At 32.5% G+C, this 14,955-nt stretch overlaps 1 long non-coding RNA gene across 3 annotated transcripts; it reads right to left on the bottom strand.

Annotated features, from left to right (window-relative positions):
- Nucleotides 1-761: 761 nt before the first annotated feature.
- On the bottom strand, nucleotides 762-8,599 carry LOC120082026 (uncharacterized). Of its 3 annotated transcripts, none has more exons than XR_016527131.1 (3): nucleotides 4,012-8,599; nucleotides 2,640-3,915; nucleotides 762-2,558 (listed from the first exon to the last, which is right to left on the bottom strand). It is a non-coding gene; the product is annotated as an uncharacterized LOC120082026 (long non-coding RNA). The 3 variants fall into 3 exon arrangements; XR_005483027.2 differs by having other exon boundaries at nucleotides 762-3,915; nucleotides 4,012-4,888; nucleotides 6,793-6,817; XR_016527130.1 differs by having other exon boundaries at nucleotides 762-3,915.
- Nucleotides 8,600-14,955: the final 6,356 nt, after the last annotated feature.

Raw genomic sequence — 14,955 nt, 5'->3', positions numbered from 1 at the left:
CTTTTGCATTTTAGAATTCAATTAGTCTATTTTAGGCCAATTAATAGAGGTTCTCTTAGAATCAACCTCTTACTCCACTATTGTTGTGCTATTTCTAGTTGTAGTTAAAGTGTTATAAATTTCATTTGTTTTGGGTAAGATAGAACTAATGACACCTATTTTAATTCAAACATACACAACAAACATACAAGATATTAAAATCAATTTCAATAGCAAGCAAAAATGTCTTCATTCTCTTTTTCCAAACATCATAATATTTACCATTAAAGAAAGGAGGTGTAACAACACATTGACCTTCTAAAATTTCCATAGCATTAGCAATTAAGCTTTAAAAAAAAAATTCAAAATAATAAGATACTTGATATATAAAAATAATAATTGAAAAATAATTTACATAGAAGAGCTACCTACTCTGATATCAATTATAGGAGTGACAAACTTAAACAATGGGTGTCAATCTAAAATGATTTATGATTTTATCACAAACAAGAGAGCAACCGACTCTGATAGCAGTTTTAGGATCGATATGGCAATCCTAGAAAGGGGTGAATAGAGTTTATTAAACTAATGGAAACTTCCTAAATATGGGCCAATTATGCAAATTAATACACTTTTGCTAATAAGTAATTTAAACAATAATTTTATACATATACATTCACTTAAAAAATGGTTAAAAAATTGACATTAACAATTTCAAGCACCCAATTTAATTTCAATAATAAGATTGATAAAAGATATGCAAATTAAAGAGCTACCAATCATAGTAAACAAATATGAACAATTAATTTCAAGAAGAAATATTGCAATTTATTTCATGTAATAAACTATATTAACACATTAATTGCAAAATTAAAGTAGTATAAGGACAGAGGAATTAACACCGGAAATTTTTATAGTTGTCTGGTCAAACTCAACCTACATCCACTTTCCCAAGCACCTCTTGGGATTTTGAATAAGGATCTCACCGACTCTTTTCACAGATTAGAGCCCAACCGCTACACCGCTCTTTTTGCGAGTTCAAGAGCAAGTTCAATCCTTTTCACGGATTAGGATCAAACCATTACGACCGCTCTTTTTTGGGACCAAGAGCAACCTTTACAAAGTGTTTGAAAAATTAAAGAGCACACTTGAGAAACTCTCTAAGGGGGTGTTTGGTGGGTGATAAAAGCAGAGAGTTGAGTTGGTAATTATTATCGGGAGAGTTAAATTATCTTAGGAGTTAAATTGTCTGTGTTTGTTATGCAGAGTTGAGTTGAGTTGGTAATTATTATCTGTGTTTGGTGTGCAGAGTTGAGTTGAGTTGAGTTTGGAAGTCTGTGTTTGAGTGCAGAGTTGAGTTGAGGTATCTAATGCAGTTTTTTCGTGAATGGGATTAGTTCTATTTTTTTTTCTGTTCGTTTTTTATTTTTTTAGTTTTATGCTTTGCTATTATTGATTAATTTTCAACTATGCACCTATTTTCTCAAATCTTTTATGACATAAACTGGAAAATCTCAATTTTTTATCTCAATATATAGAACATAATAGATTGTTTTCCATGTATTATTTTCAAAAACTGTAATAGTTCTAATCCTCTTCAATCTATAAAACATACCACCAAAATACATTTCATATTGTTGCTCAATTACTAATGAATTGGTATATTATATGTATATATATTGAATCTTGCTAACTTAATATTATTATTTCACATATAGTACACATGAACGTTGCATAACTGGATAACTTAATAGTTTATTTTTATATAATATGGATCGTATATCTAGAATTGAAATTGTACACAGGATAATTACCTTCCACTTGATAGTGATGGTGAGAATATGACGTAGTACAGTAACATTGTTCTAAAGATCACAAAAATAATACCAACCGACCGAACATGTGGCCGTTTAAAAAAAAATCACAAAATATATGTTTTTTCAGGTTGAAATATTAGGTGGTCAGTCTAGTGGGTCCGAGCAAGGAGGCGTGTACAGTACTGTAGTCGTTTCTCTTTTGGTACAACTAGGAAGAGGTCTATTTTTTGTATTTCCGTGACAATTATATCAATCAGGTCACATCTATCATCCTCAGTGAGCCCTTCAATACCAAAAATGGCTCGAACTACCTCCTTCCAACTTTCAAATTCCATCTCATATTTCTCGGCTTGCCACGCAACGAGTCTACCCATGTGCACTGACTGTATATCAGCGGTCGATTGCATGATGTCGATCATTTATTCTGAAATGTGAGTCATTTTCTCTTACTCCTTCTAGATGGCTACGCTGATACGCACGCTCTGCTAGTGGAAATATCTGGTACACCTGCTCTTCCTATGGACATATCTCTTTGATCTTCTTCCATTGTATCCTCAAGCAGTTGGGTTTTTTCATTATCAGGGTTAAGGTATTCTTGTGACCCTAGTCGAATCTCGTCTTCCATTTTTCGGAACAAATTTGACGCCATCACCACTAGTGGCTCGCAATAGTGCTCAGTTGCCTATCCTTCCCAAACACACTTAATAGTTCATCGTAATGGGGGAATGGCTTGTTCCACAACCCTTTCGTGTTAGGATGACTCTACATTCGTAATGGGAGCAATATTAGAAATTATACAAAAATAGGTTCGACGTACATTGTTTAATATTTTAAAAAACCTACTCGAACCCAGACGTGAAAGATCTCCTTGTCCACCTGAACACACTTAAACTCCTCATTCCATCCGAACCCTAATTGGTTTAACATCTCTGTTACTGTCGAATATTGTTTCTTCAGACTTCTAATCTTGCATTCAATAGTATTCTAGTTTAGGCCACACCCAAAAAAATTCTCCTCCATTATTTGTTCCAAGTGTTGTAGATATCCCAGTCGGAAAGTCACATTGTTAGACTTCCAACTAGACTCCACCAAAGAGGTTAGGGCATTGACCAACCTAGCGTCCTCGGCTTTTGTCCATGTGTGTTTCAATCTTTTTCCATCGCCTGCCATTCTAATTCATCCATGCATACATCGTAAAGACATTATTGAAAATTAAATAGCTTCGTGCGACATATTATAAAATAAAAAACTAAAACCATGGATTGAAATAGTTGAATTAAAAATGTTCATGACATAAATGAAGCACGATAATATTATTCAACAAATAGATAAGATGTTCAAATATGTATTTCTTCAGGAAAGTTAATCATGATCTTTGCCATTGAGAAAACATTTTGGCAGCCAAATCATCTCTAAATTTGGTTCATTCGTCTGAGGTCTCAATAAATTCAATATTCTCTCCCTCCGTAACAGCAGAAGCAAAATTCTCGTCCAGCGAATCATCATGTGAAGCACTGATCCCCATCTCCCTTGTGATTAAGTTGTGAATCAGGAAACATGCAGTTATCATTCGCCATTAGACCTGTACCAGGTAGAAGGATTTGCCCCTAAGAATTGCCCATCGGCTCTTCAAAATTTCGACTGCTCGCTCGATAACATTTCTTGCCGACAAATGCTTCATGTTGAAAAATTCTCTTGGTGTTATCAGTGTGTTTCCCGTTCCATGCCAGTCTGAGAGATGGTAGCATTCCCTTCTATATGGAGCCAAAAAATCATTTAGCATTAGGGTAGCCAACATCGCACAGGTAGTAGTACCCTGTACCATTTTTGGGATTGTAATACATGTCTATGAATGGAATAACTGAAGGTTGCTTATATACATGAGTGATTTTTATACCCTTTGGAACCCTCAATCCATGTGATCGCACAACTATATCCCTCAAGACTCTATTCGACGGCCGAGCCATCCCAGCCTGGCATAACGAAGATGAATTCTCTATTTTGGTCACATCCCATAAGAATATTTGTGGCGATTTCCCCTTTCCTTGTCCTATATTGGTTGATCTACGACACTGTCATTCACTTTTACATATGTGTTGTCCAATGCCCCCAAACAATTCTGTTGAATTTTTTTTTTTATCATGGTAATTCGAGAAGATGTCAGCACAATTTATTTCGAATTCATTAATAGAACGATATTGGAACTTTTTTCTACCTTAAACCATTTCCATCATCCATCAGTACATGCACTTGTAACTGGTTCCGGTGTTTTCAACAACACTGTGTGTAGCTGTAATATTGCTCTAAGAACTGCATTGAAATATCTGGAAACCTCTCGCCATATCTCAAAAAATGTGTGTGTATTACTCTATTCTTCACATCATGAGCAAGAATGTTTAGGAACATTGCCACCATCTCTTCAATACCAACATATCTACTAGCTCCAAACATCCTGTCATTCTAATCATGTTGCATAAAATCATAAACGTCCTTCTATCCATCCAAATACTCTCACGACACGCCAAGTCACTCTCGTAAATGAAGCGGAAGAATGTCAATTGTCGAATACAGTGTCTAACGTTCGCTGGCTGTTGTTCTATCCTTTTATTATTGTTAAGTAGCATTGCCAAAGTGAGGGATAATTATCTTCAAGACTCAATAATACTTGTTATGATTTTAAACAGCTCATAAACAATCTCTATCTTAATAGGGTAATGAGGGAAGTATGTAGATCCTGAAAGGATGAATTACGCTTAGAATCAGTGAACTTGGGTTTAGTTACAAAATGACAAGTCGTGACAACCTAGTACATCACTCATATCTGACTATCTCGAGCCAAGTATACATTACGATCATCCAAAAAATGAAGCCTATTACAGTTGCGATAATTATACTACATTGTCCTACGCCTTGGTTACTAACTTGTCCAATGTGCGTTATACTGTAAGACCTATACGCGTGCTTCGCTTCATCGAATGTTTCATACGACTTGTATAATACCCTGTTGTACCCACTGACTTGTCCATGACATTCATGCTAGGAGAGGTAGATCCCTAGGATACGACCAATGAAAATGATGTTTTCCCATCTACCTATATTTTCAAAACAGGGGTAGTCAATACCAATAATCAATGTTGAAGTGAATGGTTTTTGGGGGGAGTTAGGATGCAGAGGTTATGGTATAAGGCTCCCCTCATCTAAAGTGTGCAACTAGATATTGTAGTTGACACATTATAAATGTCTCTACATAATAGTGACAAAAGTCGACATAAGTATTATAATACTTGGACATATTTGGGTTACATAAAATTTGATGTTATAGTATATAATTTTTGGGATTGTCTAAAATTGATTATAGTAGTCTACAGTTTAAGCATAATTTAGAGTTGGTTAACCTAAATTAATAAATATCATAAATATCAACTTAAAATGTAATATATGTTAACCTAACCAACAACAACTGTGTGTAACTAATATAATAAATATCAACTTAAAATATAATATATGTACATTAAAAGAAAACACTACTTTCATATTATACAACAATTTGGACAATTAGGTTTTAGTCAATTATCTTATGGTTAAAATTTTCGAAGTTATATAGTGGACAAAAAATGTATATGAAAATACCAAAGTATCTAAACTTATTTCTAGGAAGGCTCTTGTCATCTCACACCCAAAAATTTAGAAATTTGGTTGAATACTTTCATGTGCCTAGTTAATTTTCAAATTTTCTTGTAAGACCTTTTTCATTTTATTGCTATGTCTTCCCTATTTTCAAAGTTTCAATAAATGTTGTTTGAATTATTTCATGCGTATAGTTTTAAAATGTTAGTTAAAACTTAAAAAGGATATAAACAAAAACATCAATAGAAACCTATTAACTTTGAATATGGTATCAATAAAAACATCAAACTAAAAATCAATTTATCCTAAATAACTTGGGAAAATTTAGTTATTATTCTTATGGTAGCATGTTTTTAAGGTAAATACAGTGGTTTTAGCATATTTTACTTCTTCTGTTATTATTATTTTTCTGTTAGCATGTTTTACTAGAAGAATTTTCAGTTTATACATTTTTATATTTGTATTGTGTTAATTCTAAACCATAAAATAATAATGACTTCTCATAAGTGTATTAATTAATACTCTTTAGATTTATTTTTAAAATATCACTCAAAACACATAAGTATTTTTAGATTAATAAAATGAACAATTAGAATTGGTGCAGGATTAATAGTTGAAAACATCATAATTAATTAACAAAGTTACAAGTCCAAATTCGTTCGTTTGTGAAAACGTAGGGATTTAATTAACAAAATTATAAGTTTGATACTATGTTCATCCAAACCGAAGGTAATGGAAGATGTAAATTAATGTACTTTTGATAAAACTTATGATTTAAATTAATTCATTTGATAAATGAAGATTTAAATTGATACAACCCATAATTTAACAATACAAAATAACATTTTTCCTAATAACTTTGTATTATAGTAGTCTTCTTGAAGAAACAGAGGTTAAAAAAAAATCCAACATTCTTGTAAGGGAGAAAATGTTGTGTTGGAAAATATCTAACATACAAGTCCAAAATACATAACCATAATACATTTCAACTAAACAGTTTCCAACAAGTAGAATAAAGAATATATAGTAACGAAGATCATTCCAAATTTAAAACTTATAAACCTCAAACTAGTTATGAAAGGTATGTTCGATTAGTTTGGGTCTTGCACAGAAGAAAAAGAAGTGTAGTTAGACCATAGTGTATATTAATATGATTGAAGTAGTAATAAAATACACGAGATCATACCTTTGTTTATATCTTACTTCGATTATAAGGAAAGAAGAAAGCATACCTTATATGGATGGAATAAGTTGAAGTTGGAGGCGGAAGAAGGAAACAAGGTATATTGCAACAGCCAAACAACACATACTAGAATGTAAAACAGATTTAAGAGAAAGTTGAAATAAAAAGGAACGTTCAAGGACTTACCAACACACTTTACCAAAGGAGTCTGTAGAGAAGTTTAAAAAAAATATGAGAACAAATTGGGATATAAGTAGAGAATCCAAGAAGGATGGTTGGTGAGGAAGGTTAGGTAAACTTAAATGCACCTAACTTCAATAAATTCAAACAATAATTATAGTAAATTTATATTAAAGACAGTCGAGTAAAAAGTAAATAAATTAAGCAATGATCAGATCAATATTAATTTGGTGGTTGAGCTAAAAAAGGACATAAATATAACATAATATCTCATACAGATTAGAAACCTTCATGATTTCAAGAAGCTATTTCATTGGAACAAATCCAACTCCAAGCAAAGAAAATAAATAGTTTCAACACTTCTAAAATTGAAGTCAAATTTAAATGTATAAAAATTAAATTCATTTGAATACTGAAAACAAATTGAATGGAACGAAAAAAAAAAATTCATTCACTCAGAAAATAGGTTGAAAGGAAACAAAACTAAAATAGAAATCTTACTCAAAAGATAAGGAAAAACAGATGCAAAGGAATAAAAAAAATCATTCAAAAGATAAGGAAAAATAGAGATGTATGCCCTTTCTTAATCTAAAAATCATAAAGAAATCAAATTAAAACAGAAACCATACTCAAATATGAGATTGCATAAATAAAATTAAAACATAAATCACACTCAAATTATAAAGAACAAATCATCGGCCTTTAGGGAAAAAAATAGAAAACAGACCCGTTCTTAGGGTGGATTGACCCCCCACCAAGCTCCAATAACACAGTCAGCATCCCCTACCAAGAATTAATTCACCTCCAATTTCGATAGAAAAGCATAAGAAAAATGACAAGGGAAGAACACATGTTTTAATATTGAAGCAGTAAGAGGAAATTTGGATAAAAAAAAAGTATGGAAAACAGTTAGGAAACTGAACAGATATCAGTAGAGGAAAGAAGAACATAGACTGATTTAATACAATATGAATGGATAAAAAAAATACAACCCATTCAAGCCAATTGAAACAACAGTAGACAGTAATTGTAAGAGGAATAAAAAAATTATAGGAGTTTTCTTTGAATAGTTTGGAATCAGAATCGGAAAATAGAACCTTCGACAGTCTGAAATTGGAAAATCAAACCTATAAGGAAAAACATCAAACATGCAAGGAAGAATATCAAACATGGATGAGAAAGAACAAAGACGGATTTATACAATATCAGTGGATAAAAAAAATATAACCCATTCGAGCCCGTGGAAACAACGTAGATAGTAATTTTAAGAGGAACAAAAAAATTATAGGGGTTTGCTTTGGATAGTTCGGAATTGGAATCGAAAAATAGAACCTTCGATAGTCCGGAATCGAAAAATCAAACATGGAAGGAAGAATATCAAACATGCAAGGAAGAATATCAAATATGCATGAGGAAATCAAGATGGATTTAATATAAAATCTGAAATAAAAAAAATATATGAATAGAATAAAAAACTAGATCTACTACAAAATAAAAAATAGTTAGATCTACCAAGAAAATGGTTAGATCTACAAGAAAATCGTTTGTATCTACCTGATCTAAGAAGAAACCAAAGAAGAATAACAGGAATAAACATACAGAAAACAAAAAAAACATACCAAAGCAGAGAATATAAGAGACATATAAAGAAACAAAAAAAAAACCCCGAAGATATACAGAGAAACCAAAGCAGAGAAATGAAGAGATGAAGAGAAATACAACTCATTCCAATAGGAGGGAGAACAGTGAAACCAAACAAATAAGAGAAACCAAATGGCGAAAGAAGGGAGAAGATGAGAAGAGAGAGAGGTGATTAATTTTGCGTGTGAGAAGGGGGGGTGGGAGGAACATCGGGTGGGCTTTTTAAGCCCACCCAACCGAACTCAACTCACCCATCAAACATGCCCTAAAAGAGTGGATTTTTAAATTTTGAGCTCACTACAAATCAACCCACCATACATAAATCTTTCTGAAGAATAAGATGAAAAAGAAGAAAATTGAAGTTTGGAGAGAGCAAAAATGGAAGCTTAATGAATTATGGAGAATTGAAAGTGATGTGTAATTGTTGTTTAATTTTGGAGAAGGTGGAGAGTTTAAAAAGAGAGAGAAATTGGTGAAAATCACATTTAATTTGGGTAATTAGATCTTGGAAATGAAAAAATCAATGATGGAAGTGGAGATTTTTTCTTTTTGAAGCAACTATTGGTTAGACATAAACAAAAAATTATATGAAATTCTTTTTCTTTTTAAAAACCTAACAAAAAGCAAATGCCTATTATGTGTCCAAAACTAGTCGTTATACACAAACTTATATAATATTAAATTCATTTTCTTTTTAAAACTAAACCAAAAATCAAAAGTTCACCATGTGTCACTCTTCCAAGGATCCAAATGTCTACTTTCAATTACGCCCATTTTGATGAATAAGCCGCCACATCATCACTTGGGGGTATTTTTCCGTTGAGTTTGTTTTGGCCATAACTTTTTCATTTGAGCTCTATTTAAGTGATTCAAAATGCGTTAGATTTTTTTTTTTATTTCGAGTTCTATGCAATGGAGACTTCAAAACACTAAAATCATTAGTGAATAAGAGCAGGTTTTGTTATCATCAAAATACTAATTAATTAATTAATTAATTAAAATGTTGAACCTAAACTTGCAACTGTTCAGTGCTCCGAGGATGTGTGTTGTTCAGACATTAATTTATTTATTAATCAAAATGTTGAACCTGAACCTGCAACTGTTTGGCACTTCATTTGGGTAAGAGAACTTCCCCATCATCTTCGGTTACCATTGTTTTTCCACTATTATGTCTCTAGTTGAATCTACGTCTTACCAGAAAGCCAATACTAAACCTCTTTGGCAGTAAGCAATGAATGAAGAACTTCAAACTTTAGAGAAAACTCATACTTGGGACTACGTGGACTTTCATGGCAAAAGAACTATTGGTTTTAAGTGAATTTGTAAAAATTAAAACACACTCTGATGGGTCTATTGAACGGTATAAAGCTTGCTTGTTGCAAAAGGTTATTCTAAAAAATATAGCATTGACTATGAAGAGACGTTTGCTTCTATAGCTCGAATGACATCCATTCATAGCCTTTTAGTTGTTGCAGCAACCAAACAGTGGCCCCTTTTACAAATGGATGCTAAAAATGCATTTCTCAATGGCACTTTATCTGAAGGAAGTGTATATGAAAACTCCCCCTGACACTTCTCCTCCACCCCAGAAAGTCTATCTTCTTCGTCGAGCCTTTTATGGTTTTAAATAAGCTCCACGAGCCTGGTTTGCCACATTCAATTCTACTACCTCAGGATACAGCTCTTTTCAGACGCTAGATTGCTCAAGTTATTGTTCTCCTCCTCCTTTATGTTGATGATATGGTAACTATAGGTGATGATCCTAAGGCTATTTTGATTTACAAACCTACATGAGGAAACACTTTGAGATGAAAGATTTGGGACCACTTAGTTACTTTCTTAGCTTTGAGGTGCCATCATGCTCTGATGGGTGTTATCTGTCTCAAGTGAAATATGCTTCTGATCTCCTAGCTCATTTGGTATTACTGACTCTGCTACATCATCAACACCATTGGATCTAAATGTTCACTTGACTCCGTTCGATAGTGTTCCTCTTGATGATGCCACTCTGTATCGGTAACTGGTTGGCAATTTTATTTATCTCACTATGACTTTCTAGATATTGCATATGTTGTTCATATTGTTAGTCAATTCATGACTGCTCTCTGGTCTATACATTTTATAGTTGTTCTTCGTATTCTACGATATGTCAAGGGCACACTTGGTCATAGCCTTCGATCTTCTTCCTAGTCATCCTTAGTATTATCTGGCTACTCAAATGTTGATTGGGCTGGTGGTCCCACTGATCGACATTCCATCACAGGTTATGGCTTCTACTTGGGGGATTCTCTTATTTCTTGGTGAAGTAAGAAGATAACATTGTTTCATGTTCCAGTTCTTAATTGAAATATCGTGCTCTTGCTCATGCTAATTATGAGCTACTATGGCTTTGTTTGCTTCTCGCGGATATGGGTGTTCCTCAACAGTCAGCTACTATACTTCATTGTGATAATTGTAGTGTTGTCTAGATTGCTCACAATGATGTATTCCATGAATGTACCAAACATATTGAAAATGACTGTCACTTTGTTCGTCACCATCTCTAGAGTAACACTCTCAACTTACAATCTATCTCTACTATTGAACAGCCTACTGATATCTTCACTATGGCATTGTCACCGAGCCATTTCACTCAGCTACTTCACAAACTCATGTTGATCTCTACTCTACCACTTTGAGTTTCAAGGAGGTGTTACCGTATATAAATTTGTTGTAAGTTACCCTATTTTTAGGTTAATTTAGAGGTTGACTTAGTCCTAGACTTTCCTTATTTATTTTACATTTTGTGTACATTTTTTTATGTATTCTTCAATATACACAACAAATTATCAGTACGTCTTCAGTGACGAACCTCATGACTGCGACGACCTATAGCAACCCAAACTCTTTATCCACCATTGAAGAAGTGATAAAGAAAAGAAGAGGTTGAAGTATAAGGGAGTGAAATCTTTCGGTAAAGTTATTATTATTATTTTTTTGGTTTTGTTTTGTTTTGTTTTGTTTTTTTTATTTAGTTCCTTCTTTTTCTCTTTCTATTTCTGTAAAATAAAATGTTTATATGATTTGTTTCCATCATATATTAGTTTTTTCTTTGGAAGAAATTAGTTTTTTTTCCCATCATATATTAGTTTTAGACTATTGTAATTAAAACTTTGAATTGGCTTTAGTTAGATTATTCTAATTGAATTTCAAATAGATTTTAATTAGATTGTCCAAAAAAAAATTAATTTAGTTTCCATTTGAATTTTGTAAATTAATCCTAATTTGATTTATCTTTTAGAATTTCTAAATAAGAGCTTGGATTTGGAGTTTTGTTTAGTTTAATTTCAATTATTTCTTGAAATCTCATATGGATTGGAATTTTAAAAAGAATTTTGATTTTATTTCCTCATTGATTTTTATATTGGATTTGATTGCATCTTGGGCTTAGCTTTAGTAGAGTCCCTTCAAATTTTATTTTAATATGATTCCAATTTGGAGTCCAAAAAAGGAATTTGAATATCAATTTGGTGTCACGCTCTTCAATCTAATTAAAATGAAATTTGAATCATTCTAATTTTGGAATAAAAATACATTTCAATTTCAACCTTTGTTTCAAATTTTTCATTAATGAATTTTAACTTTGTTTTAATTCAAAATTGTCAATCAAATCTCAATTTCATTAAAATTTTAATTTCCAAAATACTTCAAGTTATTTTAATTTGAATTATCCAAATAAAGTTTCAGTGATACAATTGGAAGGATTTGCATTACTCACAAAGATTTATTCATATTTTACACAAGGTAAACACCAATATGATAATAAATTAATGGATGTTTGACATTTATGTGTTAATTAAATCCTCCTTTTAACTTGGAGGTATTTAAGTGACCGTAAGGAACATCTCTACCTAAAAATTGTTCAATGAGTTATATTTTATTTAATTTCAGTTTTTAATAAAATAAATATTTTTCTCTTAAATAAAGATCATCTTTAATAAGATTATATGGAAGACATAGGGTGCCAATACATTCCTACACTCAACGACCCCCGAACCTAATTTTGAAATAATAGACCATTTGTTTTTCTTTGAAAAATAGGTGACCAATCACACCCCATGATTGGTGACGAGTCTAAATCTTTCACCTCGAAAGAAACCCTTAAGGAATGATATCGATCGCTCCGCATCGTAATGATGGCTGCGAAACTCATTTTTGTTTTTTGAATTTGACTAAAAATCCGAAGGTTTCTTTAAGAAAATTTAAACCCATCATAATAAACTTACGAAAAAACAAGCTTAAATTTCAGAAACAGAAAACTAAAAACGACACCCTGTTTTGTAACTATTTGTTTTGTTAAAAAAAATTAAGATCATTTTCTCTCAATTTCTTGCAATAACTTACATCTTTCTTGAGTAAAAGGGTTCAATACTTAGCCAAATTCCAAAAATAAAATAAAATAAATAAACTACTCTCTTTGGTTTTCATAATGGAGGAAATTTAGAGGTGGAATGAGTGTTTATAAACATAATTTTTAAAAACTAAAAACTAAAGACCAAAGCCCCGTTTGGTTTTTTTGTTTTTCACTAGAAGAATTTCGGTCTTTAATGTCGGTTGACAACCGACATTAAAGACCTTTAATGAAATTCTCAACCGACATTAAAGCCCTTTAATGTCGGTTGCAACTGAAGACCAAGAATCAAATGAAGCCCTTCAAACTGAAATTAAAGCCCAGAATCTGTCCGTTTTATCAATTTTGTCCATTGTTTTAAATTCCGTTGCTGAATCCATTTTTTGGGTCAAGAAGTTAAAAACGACATTATATATCTCGTGTTGGTTAGGAAATATCCATCATTGTTTTTTATTAAAAAGTATAAAAAAATTTGCATGGCAAGCCATTAATATTTTTCTTTCACCTATGAATTTATCCACAAACAAGAATCAATATTTCCAATCCATTACATATACTCATCAAATATGAAATAAACATACTAATCACCAACATTTGCATAACAATAACGACTTTCATAAAATACTTACATCAAGCCATCATTTCTCTCATTCACAAATATTAGTTAGTACAATTCCATGAATACTTAACACCAAATACCCCATAAACACAAAAATATTATACATAAATCTTCCAATAAACAGATCATGGTTAGATAAATGTACATTTATTCTAAGCTAGCATTTACATTCTATTGAGACTACCAACCAAGTATATATTCTTTAACTAATTTAATTCCAACATTTCTAAATTTCAATAAGCTTAATCATTGAAATAAAAATAAAATGAATTAAATAACTTTAAATTAATAAATTGAAAATTCATATGAAAATAAAATTACACCTTTCCAAGCAAACAACTTAAACAACCCACAAAATTGAAGAGATCTGAACCAAAGCTCAAAGATTGGAATGTCGGCGAACACCGAACCTTTGCAAACAGAGTTGAGACGGCAGATCTGATAAATGGCGAGTTGACCACGATGCCGGTGACCCACCTCTAGAACCACCGAAAGCCCACGTGCCGACAACAAACCACACGAAAGCAACTGGACAACCGGATAACCCACACGAAACCAAACGGACAACCGGAAAAACCACACAAAACCAACCAAAAGCCCACCGATCGAAACCCCACGAAACCCATAGGACAACCCACGAAAGCAACCGGACAACACTCGAATGACTGGACAACCACGCGAACAACCAGACAACCAACCGGACAAAACCCACGCGCCGGCAAAGAAACCCCGAGAAAGTCCACACGCCGACGGAAACCAACCAAAAACGACCGGAGAACACCCACAACGATGACCCACCACTGCAAGAAGCCCACGACAACGGAGATCTAAGGAAAATCGGTGACGACAACTCGAACTGAACCCACGAAAACCAACCAAAAACCCACAAATACTGGTGATGACAACCCACGAACTGATGTGCACGACCAAGCTGAGAGCACCGGTGACGACAACCCGAACTGAAGATAACCGACTAGCTAAGAGAGGAAAGAGTTATGTTTGGGTAAAGTGAAGAGAACACCCGCTGGTCGAGGGTTTGTTTTGGTAAATTTTTTAGGTGGTGAAGATCGAGCTAAGAGAAGATGGAAATGAATTTTTAATAAAATTAAAAAAATATATATAATGGGAGGCCTTTAATGTCGGTTTTAAACCGACATTGTAGGCCATCTTCATAAAACCGACGTGTCCGTTTCTTTTAACCGACATTATACATCCGAGACTACTATTTTTAACCGACATTGAAGCCCAAAATTGTTGTAGTGTTTGAAAATTAAGCCTATTTCCTCTCCATTTCTTACAATGGTTTCCATCTTTTTTTAGTACAAAAATTGAATTCTTTGTCAAATTTAAAAAACAAAACAAGTTTTTTAAAAACTATTTTTTTGAGTTTTCAAAACTTGGCTTGGTTTTTTTAGAATTTTAGTGAAAAGTATATAACTAAATACCAAATTTAGAGGTCGGAGAGGTGTTTATAGGCTTTCATTTTCAAAAATTAAACTAAAAATTAAATGGTTATCAC

The sequence above is a fragment of the Benincasa hispida genome, unplaced genomic scaffold (assembly GCF_027475165.1).
Source record: "Benincasa hispida cultivar pf3 unplaced genomic scaffold, pf3_genome.v1.1 HicScf48, whole genome shotgun sequence".
NCBI classification, from domain to species: Eukaryota; Viridiplantae; Streptophyta; class Magnoliopsida; order Cucurbitales; family Cucurbitaceae; genus Benincasa; species Benincasa hispida.
The sequence above is the reverse complement of the archived record's forward strand: the minus strand, read 5'-3'. Positions and strand labels throughout refer to the sequence as shown.